Source organism: Engraulis encrasicolus, unplaced genomic scaffold, assembly GCF_034702125.1.
Source record: "Engraulis encrasicolus isolate BLACKSEA-1 unplaced genomic scaffold, IST_EnEncr_1.0 scaffold_395_np1212, whole genome shotgun sequence".
NCBI lineage: Eukaryota > Metazoa > Chordata > Actinopteri > Clupeiformes > Engraulidae > Engraulis > Engraulis encrasicolus.
Window position 1 is genome coordinate 22501 of NW_026945693.1, and position 12500 is coordinate 35000.

At 43.9% G+C, this 12500-nt stretch overlaps 2 long non-coding RNA genes across 4 annotated transcripts in view; one reads left to right on the top strand and one right to left on the bottom strand.

Moving 5' to 3' along the window:
• Positions 1-9750, top strand: part of LOC134443909 (uncharacterized) — a 10674-nt gene extending 924 nt beyond the window's left edge. The window contains exons 2-8 of one of the 2 annotated variants that reach the window (XR_010033771.1): positions 175-267; positions 714-834; positions 1964-2064; positions 5334-5405; positions 7117-7234; positions 9451-9491; positions 9629-9750. This is a non-coding gene — a long non-coding RNA (uncharacterized LOC134443909). The remainder of the gene's footprint in view (positions 1-174; positions 268-713; positions 835-1963; positions 2065-5333; positions 5406-7116; positions 7235-9450; positions 9492-9628) is intronic. The other variant, XR_010033772.1, reaches the window with a different exon arrangement.
• A 4-nt stretch (positions 9751-9754) lies between these two features.
• Positions 9755-11883, bottom strand: LOC134443910 (uncharacterized). Of its 2 annotated transcripts, none has more exons than XR_010033773.1 (2): positions 11370-11883; positions 9755-10828 (listed from the first exon to the last, which is right to left on the bottom strand). It is a non-coding gene; the product is annotated as an uncharacterized LOC134443910 (long non-coding RNA). The 2 variants fall into 2 exon arrangements; XR_010033774.1 differs by having other exon boundaries at positions 9755-11171.
• Between the last annotated feature and the right edge of the window lie 617 nt (positions 11884-12500).

Consider the following 12500-nt stretch of genomic DNA (forward strand, 5'->3'; position numbering starts at 1 on the left):
ACACCCGGTCGATCTTCTGCTGCTTGTTGCAATGCTGCAGGTGGCCTTAATGTTTAATGATGAACTATGTAGTAGTGAAGTTTTTTTTGTCCCCCCCCCCCAGTTGCTAAACAATAGCAAAGTTGAAAGTTGTTCCAGTGCATCATTTGTCATTGTGCTTGAAAAATTCTGTAGCTCCTGGGAGAGGCATGGATTGGAATGATCTTGGGGCCATGAAACGGACATGGATGGAGGCTGCAGTGATGACCGAAGTGTGTGTGACGGCAGGTAAAATGTATTTTCTAGTTTTGTTTTGGAAAAGGGAGGTCACTCAGTGTTTCCAGCAGGAGATTGCTTAGGCGAGGTGGTAAGCCTTTGGACCCATTGCCTTAGTCTTCTCATGTCTTCTGACTCACCAGGGCCAGCCATGCCTCAATAGTTGGCGCGCTGGTCAGATCAAAGGGCTGTGTGTTCAAATCCTACCCTTACCGCCATCATCGTCCATGGCTGTGGTGGCCCTGAGCAAGGCGCTTAACCCCACATTGCGCCATGGCCTGTAACCAACACCCTTGTACCTAAATAACTAAGTCGCTTTGATGTCCTGATTAAGACTGGCTAAGTAATGTAACTGCTAAAGATGGAGCATACATTCATTTACTTATAGATCAGATCAGTGGTGATTGTATTTTTAAATTAAACTAATGATGTTTTGGTGGGATTTTCTGATGTCACAGCATGCGCCTAGCCGCAGCAGGCAGCACGAGACGTCATTGGGCAGCAGTGAGCAGCAGCGCAGCAAGTTGTGCCTGGTCGCAGCAAGTCGCGCCTGGTCGCAGCATTTGGCATCCTGAGAAGGTGAGTATTGTTTACAATTGCAAGGAGGTTGCCCGTGCAATGAATTAAGCTTTTGCGTGTTCAAAACGAAGGTTTGATGGGGATGAAGCTCATTGGTGCGTGTGTCGCTTTCAAATTGCATAGCGAAAGCCAGTCTAAAGTAAGTCGGAATAGCCAATGTAGGCGGTATCAGATCAGTCCGTTTGTAATGTAACACAGTTCTTACAGGTTATCTTGGACACTGGTAATATTGTTTGTCCATAACGGGGTGAAAAGCCCGCAGTGCTGAGGGCTGCTGGGCCTCAAGGGAGAAGCGCCAGGCGGTCACCGTCACACGGCCGGGAGCGGTTGCAGCTGGAGTTTTTCCCATGGCCTTCGCATGAAGCCTTGGCATGAAGATCGACCACGTGCCGACGGCCTGAAGATGTGGTTAACATTTCCTTTTGTAAGAATTACAGGTCTGGGCATTAGCCAATGAAGGTGGGGACAGATGGCCTTATTGACTGTGGTCCTGGCTAGATAGGAGATGAGCATATGTGACTGAGGCTAACTGGCAGAGTTGGCGTGGAACGTTAGTAAACCTCCCTCCCAAAAGCCTCATACAGTGTCGATGCCGTTGGGCTGGGGGACTGATCCTTTAGTCCAGCGGTTCGATTCCCGAGGGGGAGGAACAGATGCAAGATGACCTCCGTCACACACACATGGGGACAATCACACTAATTTAATACTTTTCATATTAGGGGCCAAGCTGATGACACTGCCTGGTGGAGAGGGGCTGAGTCTGTAAGATCACTGAATGTTTTTTTTGTTGTCTTATTATTCACCAGAAGGCCAAACGTGGTGCTGTGTTGGGCAGGGGAGCATGGAGCCTCTCGGAGGTGTGTGTGTGTGTGTGTGTGTGTGTGTGTGTGTGTGTGTGCGCGCGCGTGTGTGCATGCATGCACGACCTTATGCACTTTTCTCTTGGACCGGGGACTTCTGGTGTGTGTGTGTGTGTGTGTGTGTGTGTGTGTGTGTGTGTGTGTGTGTGTGTGTGTGTTTGCGCACTGCCATCCCACTATGCTGAAAGAAGACTGGGCCTTTGGTGTGGATGGTTGTTTGCCCATGTTTTTCGTTGTGGCATGTGTGGATGATGACTGATACCCAACAGGTAACGGATGACAGACACAGGACTGACGTGAAGACCTGAGGATATGCGTGACGAGATGGACCCGGCTGAGTCAAGCTGCACACACGGATACAATTGATAAGGTATGAAAATTGTTCTGTAAAACTATGTCTAGAGTAGACACCAAGATGATCGTGCTCCAGAGCTCTGCAACATGCGTTATCTGCTCTATGCCGCTGACTGTAATGTATTTGGCAAATGTACTGCATTGGATATTGGAAATGGACCATTTCCAATATCCAAAGTCCAGAGTCTCTACGACTCTTCTTCAAAAAAAAAACACATGCAGGGTTTTCAGCCAACACAAATGGTGGGTGGATTGAAAATCCATCATTAAAGGGACACTGTGTGAGATTTTTAGTTGTTTATTTCCAGAATTCATGCTGCCCATTCACTAATGTTACCTTTTTCATGAATACTTACCACAAGCATCAAATTCTAAGTTTTCATTATGACTGTAAAAATTGCACTTTTCATACATGAAAAGGGGGATCTTCTCCATGGTCCGCCATTTTGAATTTCCAAAAATAGCCATTTTTAGCTGCAAAAATGACTGTACTTGGCAGTGGCGGCGCCAGAAATAATTTGTTGCAGTTGCTTAGCAGTTGCTGTGTGAATTCAAGAGGTTGCTGGTCAAAAAAAAAAAAAAAACCTTGATCAAAACACCTATATTTAGCAGAGGCACTTTTCGGGAAGGGGTGGGGTGGTTACGGTCCTGTACGAGTCAAGTTTACAGTACAGTAACAACAACACAGACTGAAGCATTCAGTGCGAAGTCATTTGACACAGACCCGTAGCCAGAACTGTTTCTTAAGGCGGGCATATGAAATCCAAGGGCGGGCACCACTTATTATTATCTTAATTTTGCTTATTTGACCATTTGCGCAGCCCAAATCCCTCACAATAATCATTACATTAAACATGACAGGACAGCGTGCGCTCTCACACATGCACAGATTGCGCGCGCGCGCGCGCACACACACACAGGCGCGCGAGCCGAAATAAATTAGACACAGAATCTCGAACTCAACAACAACAAAAACACCACGACTGACAGCGGCGATTCTAGGGCAAGTTGGGAGCGAATATTTTAAAGAATTAGGCCTATCATTTGCAACAAATCGCCACTATAGTAGTTTATCGTCTTAAGCTAGCTGTTATTCACCATCGGCTTGGGGGCCCTAAGCGGCTAGGCCTACCTCTCTAGCCTGGTGATAAGATGCACCTCTGACGACAGGTGCAATTCAAAGCAAAGCAACCAACAGAGGAGTAGTTAGCTGCCTTTTGCCAAATGCCAACACAGACAAAGCACACACCGCCACCAACAACAACTGCATGTGCACATGACATAGGCCTATTAGATGACGAGCAGCAAGCATCTCAAACTGAATAGAAAACAAAACGCCACGGCGCGGCGGCCGGGTGTATTTCAAAGCAACCAACAGAGGCATAGTACAATATTGCAATTGCCATCACACACATACACATGCATGCGCGCGCGCACACACACACACACACACACACACACACACACACACACACACACACACACACACACACACACACACACACACAATGTGACTTACTATGAGTAGAGTGGCAGCGCTGTCTTTTGTCAATCATGTGTCGGCGTTTCTCCAGGCTAAACTTCCACATCTCGCCTCCTGTTAGCATCCAGAACTAGACAGCAATATCGCCACTAACGCAGATGAGACTCGCCACTAAAACGCCAGCATATCTAGAGCTATATGGCTCAGCTGACATGTCATCTCTGCGATCCAACTGTTCTGCGCTTTTCTGAATCTCGCCATAGCCTATCGCTTCAAGTTACTGAATGTTCCTTGAAAGTTGCATGCTTGCCTTTCCCAGTTTCGATAGCATGTTTCTGAAATCACTTCAGAGAGATTGAAAAGATTGTGTCTAATGATACAGAATGCATCCTCTGCAAGGAATATCCTCTGCAATGGAATAACTTACTCGAGCCAATCCCAGTTCCCAGATAGAGGGAAATGAACGTCTTTTCAAACCAAAATATCTCACGAGGTATTCTTTCAACAAAACCTGATTGGTTTTATCAGTGCCGAAGTCATTCACAGATCCATCAGTAGGGATAGCCACCGTTGTTGGCCTGCTACGTGCTACGAGCCTGCTACGTGCTACGAGCTACCGCTCCCTAGACGCTGCCGGTCCGGCTGTCATGGTCAGGATTCACGAAGATAATCCAGGCTTTTCTAACATGTCATGTCGTGGGTTATTCAAAGCTACCGATGTTGGAATTTTAAAACAGTTAATAGGCCTATCTGTTCTGTCACTTTAGCAGAATGTGCGCATGCCCAACACTCGGGAACTGGGCACGGTGAGGGGGAGGGGAGGATAGTTCCAGGCTGCTGTAAGTGTAACTCGAGTTGAAACGACAGACCAGACCACTGCCCTGAAATATTGACGTTTCTCATTTCTAGATAAGGCTATGCATGCACATAATCTGATTCATATGACACGAATGTGAATGTCGAATGTCATTCGGCCAAAGGTTTAGTTGAACATACTCATTCAATACTATTTTACGGAAAATTGCATTATATTTTATATATTTTTGACGAAAAGTCAGGGGTTGCTCAGCAGTTGCTGATTAATTTCGAGGGGTTTCCATAGCAACCCTAAGCAACCCCGTGGCGCCGCCCCTGGTACTTGGACCATACTAGAAAATATTTGTTTAATACTTAGTAAACTTTCATGTAAAGATCAAATTTGGCAATAGGCAGCCCAATTTCAATAAGCAGCAAAGTTGCAGTACCTTTTTTGACCATTTCCTGCACAGTGTCCCTTTAAATCCAACATTAGCCAAGTTCTTGGAATACCCCCCAGGTTGATCTTTTGCAACTTGCATGGCTGTGTTGTTGCTATGCTGCATTTTGGCCTTGAAGTGATACTGTCCCATTTTTGGAAATAAGCTCATTTTACACCTCTCATTGAGTTAAATGATTGGGTTTTACCTTTCTCCTGTACTTCCTGCCGTTGTCTCAGTACGACAGTACAAAGTTTACCCTAAAGCTGGCGGCTAGCTGGTCACATAGGACTCGATGTTAACTGCTAGCTTGGGGGTAAAATTTGTACTGCCATACCCAGAGAACGGTTGAAAATACAGGAGAAGGGTGAAACCCAATCATTTAACTCAAGGTAAGGTGTACAGCTTATTTCCAAATAATGAGCTTATTTCCAAAAATGGGACAGGAGTTAAAGTCTTTGTGATTAACTGCGTAGTAGTGGAGGTCTTATCAGTTGCTTAGCAGCAATTAAAGTTGTAAACATTTCACCCTCATCATTTGTTTATTGTGTTTGAAAAATCCTCTAGCTCTTGAGGAAGGCCTGGAATAACCTTGGAGGTGGCAGAGATGACTGGAGAGCTCAGAGTGTCGGGTAAAACGTAAGTCTCTGCTTCTTGGTGCACTCCACAGTCCACAGTCCAGGACGGCCGACAATAGAAAGCAAACTGGTCCACTTCAGACTCGTGATGAACATTGCCGTAGTCGTCTAATATTCAAAGGCTTCAGTTGAGGCTATGTTTACCTGTCTACCTTTGCCCCGGCACCTCTGTCTTTGTACAATTTTAAAACTGAGTGCTTATCTGGTCCCTATTATTATTGTTATTATTATTATTATTATTATTATTATTATTATTATTATTGTTATTATGGGATTATTATTCTTGTTAAAAAGTGTTTCACAATGCACTGATATTGATTGGCCATGTCACTGGGTCACTTGACCTGGAATCCATTTTAAAAGCACCTTTGTAAGAAGTAACAAAGTTTGCCCTGATGAATACTGGCAGCGTTATCCCTTAAAATAAAGAATTTGAATCCTTTTTTCACTAACATCAGTGTGCCTCTGATCATTGAGGCTACCGCCTTCAAGAAGGAGCCTACTGCTTGGGCCTTCACATTTTGGGGATACTCACAACCTAAATACTGAGGGAAAGAACATGTTTCTTTGTATTTTGTGTAGTCATATCAATATGGTTTGACTGACGAAGAGGTGATGACGTCCGTTGTTATGCTTTAAACGCAATGCAACAACAAACATTTCAGTGGCCCCGTCTTCTCTGGCCGAGGCGTTCTGAAGTGAACCAACTTGCTTTCTATTGTACTTTTACTAGTCGCTCTCTCACGGAACGTTCGCTAAACGTTCCCGCGGTTTTAACTGCCAATGAGAAGTACCGAACTCTGCATTCCAATTGGTTACTCGCCTCGCTCAGAGTTAAAATAGGGTCTTAAACACTTTGGATTTTCCTTTGCCTTAAGACATGTAAAAGTTTTTATCTTTTACCTGACATGTTTCGACGGTGTCACTTTCACTTCTTCATCAGAGGGTCACTGTGATGTTGATGAGTGACGTGCTTTAAAATCAGCTGATGATATTGTGGAGGTGTGACCTCCCTTCCAATAATGACACGTTGGTCACACCTCCTGCTGTTAGAGTTGTCCTCTTAGGATGGTGGTCCAGGTGTGAGAGAGCATATATGCCCTCTCATCCCTCAGGAGTCTATGGAGATCAGAAAGCTCAACCCAAGTATCATGAACAGGGATGAGGGGGTATATATGCTCTCTCACACCTGGACCACCATCCTACCGAGCCATCGCGGGAACGAAATTTTCGCTAAGCAGCGGCGCAGTAAGGTAAGAGCTACTGCTCTGGCATGGGACCTCCTCCATGCTACCCTGATTGGCATTCATCTATCTGACGTAAATTGCGGGTGTAGTCCACATGGCTGTGAGACAGTTCACTGGCTGCTGTGTTTTTATGTCTTGAGAAGTCACGTTAGAAAAAAAACTGTCCATCTTGTTTGTCAAGCATTCAACCCCACCTTTATTAGACCAAGCAAATCTCTTTGCGATCAAGCAAGTTCCTGCTCAGTTGCGTCCGAGCCTAATGTTTTCATTTCCGCCCACATTGCATCGCTTGTACAGTACTCGCCTGCTCGTCTCGCTGTGACACGTCGCTGCTAGTTACTCGCTCAGCAATGTGTGTGAACGAGGCTTTAAGCAAGGCATTTTGTGTGATCTCTTTGCACGTCTTGCCATGCTTTGACACTAACATGTATTAAAGTGAACATTTTCTCTTCATGTGTAACGCAGAAACATCATCTCCAGCCTCTATGCATCGAAAGATAAGGGAGGAAAAGGCCATCTTGCTCTCAGCTGTGGAAAAGTGTAACAACAAGAAGAATGATTGACAGCATCCTGAAACATGGGTGTAAGTACCGGTACACAATTCGCCTTTGGCTAAGCTCGGCCCCCTTGTGTTACAGTCGCTAGGTCGGACAGATGAGCTTTCTTTCTTTCTTTCTTTCTGTGCTGCGATGTCAACATGGTTTGTGACTGTAAATCGCAGCAGTTGTTCACCCCCTAATAAATAAGTATTTATTTCCTTAATTGTCTTGCATCACAGTTGTTAAACTGTTTTGGGCTCTCTCACCTTCTCACCTGGATTATCGATAGGCGTGCTGTAGCTGGCACCATGGTCAGCTAACTCGTATCTGTGAGCCCTTGCTGAAACTGCTAGACAAAATCACCCGACGTGACTGCTGTAGTCATCCTCAAAGCTACCACCACCTCTCTAGAAAATCTGTGCAACCACATCAGTTAACGTTTGGCGTTTATATCTTCAGTAGCCTAACAAAATAACGTCCATCAGCTGCTAGACAAAACGATCCTGACGTGACTGATGGTTAACTTTGCTAGCTGTTTTCTTCATTAAATAGACAATAAAACCAAAATCCTACCTTGACACGGGTTTGTGTTTTGCGGGGAAACTAGCACCTTTGTCACAGATGCCCCAGACACAATTTCCAATCATATTTTAATAATAATATGACCGTAATATCTTGCTAAACCCGACTTGAAAACATGCGATTTCTGCATCGAGTGTCAAACTGTCCGACTTCTGTCCGGCCTCGTCCTTTTGCCGTGCTGCGATACAACATTTTAGGGCGGGCCTTAGCCTAAGGTGGGAATTCTGTTCACTCTGTGAAGCGGTAGTATTGATACAAAATCTGTTGTTTCTATGATCATTTTTTTAGATGTGTTAAAGGGGCACTGTCGAACTGAGTGCCGGACAATCGGTACCTAGCACGGCATAGAGCCTTGTTATTATTAATCTGTGAGTCTTTGAGGCCAAGGTTCACGTTAGCCGGCTGTGGCCGGACATTGGCCGTTTCGCATGCATGAATGACTGGCAAAGTAAAATGTGACCTGACAAAATGTCCGACAAAAATGACTACAATTAATCAGTAAATATTACTAGCTCATTTTAAACATTGAATGTGACAAAACACCAGTAATATGAAATTGAACAAAGCTGAAAATAATTGTGAAAAGCCTAAATGAACGTGTCATAAACAGCACGCTATAGTGTTGCTTGCGCTCTCATCCCCACGTCATTGTCCCCAGTGAGGTTATATGCTTCCCAATCACTTGACTCACGCTGGCTGCTGTCGAGGAACTATTCTGCTTTTTGTTGCCCATTTTACCAATATATCAGTGAACACAACAAAGGGCGTTGCATTTGCAAAACCGTTTCATGCCCAGTTGCAAAGTCAACTGTTTGGGACACAATGCGATGGCATGCGCAGCATTTCAGCATCCAATTACTTTCACTTTACCTCTGCTGAAAAACGGTGGTGGATTGCCAAGTAGGCAACAGTAGAGGGTCAAATCATAAACATTTCAGAGAAAGATGTGCTCACGAGAAGTCCCAGCGAAAGAGCATGCAGGGCTTTAAAACTTTTTTTCATCTCTGGCCAAAATGGATGTAACTCACACGCCCACATAGAGCGTCGTACGCAACGTGTCGATTCCATTACCTTTGAGAGCGCAGGAAGGAACACATTGCAATACAGTTCAAATTTCAGTTGTGTCGTTTCTGTTACTGCACTACCATTACAGTCATCTCCTCGTTACCCAATTTGAGTAGGGAAATCCTCTTTGGTTTGCGGACAAAACACAATGTTTTCAGTCTAACTTCGGCTAGATATGCACGCTGCACGTTGGGTGGCTGTTTTTTTTTTCCCAGTTCGAGCTCTCTGGTCTCTGAAAGAGAGCGCGCGTTTGCTCCCCGTGCATACAAGCAGGGCTCTAAATTAACACCAGCCAACTGGCCAAATGCTAGTGAAATTTAAGTTTTGCTAGAAAAGACCAATTTACTAGCCACTTTGACCCATTAAGGAGTGTGTGTGGTTGGCTATATGAGGGAAGGTCCGTTGGATATTCCATATGTCCGGTATTCTGCAATACAGCCGGCCACTTGTCTGGCCAGCGAGAATTCTAGCGTGAACACTGCTTGAGGCAACGTTGTAGTTGGGATATTCAACATGTCAACAAATGTTTTTGAAATTTAGCTGCTTGGCTCAGGACCTCGTGTCGTGGTCTGTTGTGGTTCTGACATGTTTCCTCTCATTTTATGTTTCTCAGGGTGTGCTACGTATCCATGTTTTCTGGAAACACTGTACATGGTGAGCACTCCTACATTCATTGTCAGTATAATAACAGAAAGTAAATTTCAGTGACAGATTTTTCCACATGCTGCTACTGTTTAATGATTTTTTGTTTGTTTGTTTGTTTGTTTGTTTGTTTGTTTTCTCCCTTGCAGTGGTAGAAGATGGCTGTCGTCGTGGGTGCTGAACAAAAATAAAATCCACTATGCTTTGTTTTTAGTTTGCCGCTTCATGGTTAACTATTTTACTCTTTAAAAAAATAAAGCAACACAGACACCCCATGGCGTGGGTCCTTTTATTACATCACACAATGCATGTATGCGGTGTACAAAGTCTGGTGGCTTTAGGTGATAGCTGCCTTGCTACCCTTGCTTGTGCTTTTTCAGCAGAGAGAAAGTGAACTGAAATTTAGTCCTCAGATCACAGCACTCCATTCCACTTGTTTTGTCACCCAGACGGTGGGTTCTTTCGTGATGATGCAGTGGTGCTTGTGCTATGCAGCGTGCATGTGCACTGATTACCAGAATGCATCAAACTGGCAAAATGTGCATGCCCGCTGCAGAGCAAAAGCATCACTCCTTCATCACCAACAAACTCGGTACGAACAAACTTTCTCCCTCTGACATCACCTCAGGCCAATTCAGACTAGGAGTGTATTCTAACATGCAGACTTCCATCCTCCACTTGTGCTTGTGGCCTCGTGTTTTGCTGACGCCCTGTCTCCGTAGAGAAAACAAGGCTTTCCTGCCGTCAGCGTAGCCACAACATTTTTTTTTGGGGGGGGGACTGTTCTTCATTCACCATCCCAATTCCAAACGATGAAATTACATTAGAATTGTGCATTTTGCAAGACATTGAATACATTTTCTGTCGTCTTTGACTTCATCATACGTAAGGTCACAAGCGGGCAAGTGAGCAAGGAAGTCTGCATATTGGAATGCTCCCCATGGTACATGTTACATTCATACTGTGGCCTTTAACGCATTAGTGAAGAGGAAATGGAAGGTTCATGGCACATTGAATCGACAACCATAGGAGAATGCTTTGAATCTGAACAGTGGAGGAGATATGTATGACTGATAACTTGTGTGTTTACCACTGTGTTGTAATTGAATTAAGATATTACTTCAGTAATATACAGTATATTGGGGACAGCTTGTAAACAATGTAGCGCTGTTTTAGTGAATTAAGGGGTGGGGGTTCTTTTAAAAAAAAAAGAAAAAGCTGAAGAGGTGGAGACGACGATGAGGATGATGACATCGGGGGCGATGGAAGCTTGGAGAAGGCACCACTGGTGTGGTATCAAACTGGTATGCTGGGGCCCCTCTGAAGTCCTCCCAGGTCCTGCGTCAACACTCCAAGAAATAAGAAAAAGTCTTGTGATGAAGCCAAGTTCCAAATGTGTCCAGTTTCAGATATGAATAGTCTCTCTCTCTCTCTCTCTCTCTCTCTCTCTCTCTCTCTCTCTCTCTCTCTCTCTCTCTCTCTCTGAGATTCAATGTTAGTTTAGTTATGCTACTTGTCTTTGCCTTTGTAAGGCAGGCATCATGTGAACTGACGCGCGCTGGATGATAAGCGCCACCTTATGTAAAGCAACAGAATACCTGATGGGTGGTTTAGGCCTACTGCAAGCTGTTGGATCAATCATTTTCATAATGCTACACATCATTGACTTGCTATACCGTATGTTGTGCCTGTCTGTAAATAAAGTATGTGTAAACAAGCATTGTCACTTTGTTATGTAGTAGGCGACAAGTCAATGAAAGAACACGCTGGTTCGACATAACACAAGTGAAGCTAATCATTTCTGGATAGCCTACATAGCAAACTAAGATCGAACTTGCAAGATAATAAAATGAAGAGGTGAATTACATATGGGATCATTTTTTTTTTTACCAGCACTGGTAGTCCTTTTCCGATGCCTTCAGAATGCGTACACAATGAATGTGTTCTTTTTTCCCCCAATACGTACTGATTCATTACGCATTTTGAATGCGTAACAAAAGAAACGCGTTTTCTTTTTTCCTATGCGTACTGTTTCATTACGCATTTTGAATGCGTAGTATAGCAAACGTTTTCTCTCTCTTTCCCATGCGTACTGCTTATTTACGCATTTTGAATGCGTAGTATAGCAAACGTTTTCTCTCTCTTTCCCATGCGTACTGCTTATTTACGCATTTTGAATGCACGCGTATAACAATATGCAACATGTTCAGTCCTTCAAGGGAGTTGAAATAACATTTCAGTTCTTTCTTGAAAGTGGGATGGTTTTCTTCCTCCTTCCTTGCATTTGGTAACTTACTCTCCCATGGCTATAAACAAATTCAAGATAAAATATGGTTCACATAGATCCTCTCTCAAAGAAAGCGCTTGTATACAGGCGTTGTAATTCGTCATCAGGCTTAGGAAATGGTTACCGTAATTGCATCAACATCACAAGGAAATGTTTCTTCTCTATTTATTTTACACGACATAACCCCTGGCAGACTGTTTCGACTTTAACATACAGGTGTATGTGATATTTTTCTACAACAACAACAATAATTAATAATAACAAGTTCGTATGTTTTGTACTATCTCTCGAAAATGTACACTTTTTTTTTTTTAAATGTTTGTTTGCCTTGACAACGGTTGCTATGACCATAGAGTTAACACAAGTGCAATCTGCAGCACCACCACCACTACCGTCTGACCATGGGTTTAAACGTACTAAGAGCATATACCACCCAAATGATGGGTGCAATGAAGCACACATTAATCTCATATTGTGTTTTAATCTATCCCAAAGTCACAATGCCTCTTTTACGAAGGATTACAGAAGAAACGGCCCTGTGCTAAATGCGTAACTCCTGGTACGTTCTAACCAACCAATAAGGAGGCGCTTTGGCTTTTCCGAGCATTCCCGAGTCATTGAGAGTTGATGATGCAGTGCTTTCGGTCCACCGTAAGGGGGTGCTCCGAATGCGTAATGTTCTTTTACGCATCGGCATGCTTAACAAATAGTCACATATATTACGCATTTGGGAT